Raw genomic sequence first — 3,435 nt, forward strand, 5'->3', positions numbered from 1 at the left:
TGAGGGGAAGTTTCCTGCATTAGACTAAAGATAGGAAAATAAAAATCAGGAACGAGGTATTTTCATTTTTGATCAACTGATTTCACAGTATACTAGGCAGCATAGCAGGATGTTAAAATGGAAATTTAGAGATATAGAGATATAATAGATTTCAGGTATCAAAATTAATTGTGATACAGACCATTCATTAGGAATTTCAGAGCAGATGGCCAGAAACTTCCTAAAGAACTTCATCCTCATGAAGAGATTAAAACATTTAGCTGGTTGGAAATGAAAGGATTTTATGAAGCATATTTTGGAGAAGCTTGTTTGAAATTCCCACTCTATACCCTATTGCCAAGGAGGCAAGGAAATACCTGCCCCTCATTTCAAGTTCAAGGGATGGAGGCTTCAATGGGACCATTTGGAGATCCTGATATGTGTTCTCTAGAATTGGAGGACACAATGTCTGATATCTGACTCACCCCTGAGAAAGCTACAAGTCAAGAAATTGGCAAAAGCTTCCTATGGCTTCAAAATAGAGGGCTGGGAAGCAGCTGCTCTCTCCTTAAATGTTGAGCCAATGTTGAAAGAATCCTGGAATCTTAATGGGATGTCTGTTTAATAAAGGATCCTGCTCAAGAGGGCTTCTGACAGTGGCTGGAGGTACACCGTTGCATGAAGAAGCTGAGGCAGATCAGGAGAATCCTGCATATGCAGAGGAACTACTAATGTCAAGGGCATTGCTGTTAGAGGGTCCCAGTAGAAGCATCTCTGCAGAACACAGACACATGCTCAGGGGAGTCAGCTTCAAGCATTTGCCAGGTCCAAAGAGCCTGTAATCATCTTATAATAGTACTGGTCAAATAAGAACTTATTTTGCCCTTCCTCTTCTCCCTCTCAATATTCCAATCCAGAGGGGCCAGTGACCTGGGAAAGAGAAGTAGAAATCTCAGATGGGGAAAGAGAGGTAAAGAATCATGACTACCGCAAGGAATGAGAGAACTAACATTAACTCTGGTTTGAAATTTCTATTATTATCTGTGACTGGATGTTTTTGGTTCCTGTTGTTTTTTTGTGAAGTGATAATGAAAATTTTATTACTCAAGAGGGACCAGTAAAGCAGTGATGTCATGGAGCCTAAGTTTTCATTCAGTTTTAGGGTAAGGACAGCTGCCTCTGAGCAAACTCAAAAGTACAGTGGGAGAACAAAATAGAGTTGCTTTTAGGATCACATTCCATGAGTCCTGCTTGTTCAGCATATTGATGACATTAGCATATAATATTCATGTGTTCGGGGCCAATGTACAGAAAATGAATTCAGATCAATATGCCTGCCTATCTTCAAAAGAATTAATCACTATTTCTTTTTAAAATGCAGAACAACTACTTAGAGCTTATCAAGGCCATTTAAATTGTTGGGTCTGACTTCAGATAAATATTGCTTTGCAATACGACAATCTATCTCCCTGACATGTTCAACTTCCCTTTCTAGATTAAACTGCCTTCCCACCTCCCCCTTGCCCAAGAAAACAGCATCAGCCTATTCTTTGCTCATAGAAGGCAAGTGAAAGGCCAGTGGTTGGATTCTGTCTCCAAAGGCTGCCTGCCATTAGGGATGCAGCAGCCTACTGTTGGGTTACCTATTAGCTTTCATTATGCCCTCATGTGAAGGGCTCTCCCCTAACAGAGATGATAGTGTTTGAGTCAATCAGATATTTTCTTTTGGGAATTTAAGAGATTCAAAGAGAAGTTCCAATTGATTGTGGGTACTGTTGTCGAAAGGGGTGCATAATTAACAGCCACATGCTTACTAAAGAAATTGGAGCTGCTATGCAGAAAGAAGCAGAGATGCCTGAGCAAGAATGCCTCTGCCTTGATCCCTTTAGGTATTCTAATTTGATTTCTAATTCCTTATAATAAAATTTTCCTTCGCTGTAAAGAAACATGATGGGTCTCTGTTCTTTGCCAATAAAAGAGCTCTGACTGGAGTGTGGTAAATTAACCTTTAACACAGTGGTGCTGATCATTGCATACTCATCACAGCCACATCTTCAATACTCAATTGTATCTGAGGTGCCATGAGATGGGCTTTTGCTTATTCTGCTTATTTTAAGAGCAACTGACTTCCTAAATGCATTATCTACTAATATTTTGGTTGGTTCTGAATTATTATTTATTATTTTAATCATTTAATCTGCACTGATTGCCTAAATACCTGTGCCCTCCCATAGGCAAACAGACTATATTCTACATATAAGCTTTAACTGATTATTATCTACATTGCTTTGAAGTAGTTTGGATTATTTTATAATTATTGATGCTATTTACTGATCTATTCAGCATCTTTATTGGAGATTTAGAAAGAAATGCTCATGTAAAGACTTTTTGCTCTAGATTTTACAAAACTATATTAAGATGGAAATTAGCATCCCCATGTTCCAGTAAGACTTGTTGCTTAATAAAGCCAATTCTTTTCCAAGCTCCTCTATTATTTCACTACTCTCCCTGGTCCTACTCTCTGGTATTTGGTCTAACTAATATTACCTGTCCCCCAGGTTTACCCTTTGTCTCTCCAGGTGGGTTGCAACTTTGAAGTAATCCCATTTGGAAAGGCAGCAACTTATCCTAGTGTGATGTGAATTCCTGGATTCATTAAAACATTATTAGTGAACTAAGGGTCAAATTTTAAGACACTATTTACCAGCCAGATGTTGCCAAGTGGTCTACCTCTACATGGACCTCCAAAATACCCTCATGATGAAGTCATTAGAGCAACAATGGAGTGAAATAAATAGTGCACAGGTTCTGAAGTCATGAGAACTCCCTGAATCCTGGATTTCCCACTTAATAGATCTGTGATCACACTCCTTTGAGGGTAGGTACTTTACCCAGGGGAACAGGCAGGAAGCACTAGCTTGCCTTTGGGCATGGGATATTTTACTGGTCTACAGGGGTGTTTAATGTCATTCCCTGTGTCCACTTTCAGACTGAAAGAAAAGGAAGTTTCATTTAGGGAAACACACACATACATATCCAGCATCAAAATTAAAGTACTGATTGACAGTCTGTTTTTCCTTTTTGAACAGAAGCTGGTGATCTAAGATGTATATGTGAACAATATTAAATGACTCATTTTGTAGTTGGGTCATGTGGATTAGTACATGAACCATGTTTTCTAGCTTCTATAAATTGATGCTTTAACATCTGTAGACTCTCTCAGGTGACCAAACCCACCTATATATCTGTTAGATAGATTCTGTAATTAGATAACTATCTTATCATAGATAATTCTGGCTCCAGCCTGTTTACAAGTAAACCATCTCAACTTGCAGAATGCCACTTTCAAATATAGCCAACCAATCCCATGTTAGTGTACCCCTGCCTCGTCCTTATATGCTTTTTATGAGCCAGACCTAGAACAGCATGCATTATTTTTGATATCCTTCCATTGGT

This window comes from Choloepus didactylus, chromosome 6 (assembly GCF_015220235.1).
Source record: "Choloepus didactylus isolate mChoDid1 chromosome 6, mChoDid1.pri, whole genome shotgun sequence".
NCBI classification, from domain to species: Eukaryota; Metazoa; Chordata; class Mammalia; order Pilosa; family Megalonychidae; genus Choloepus; species Choloepus didactylus.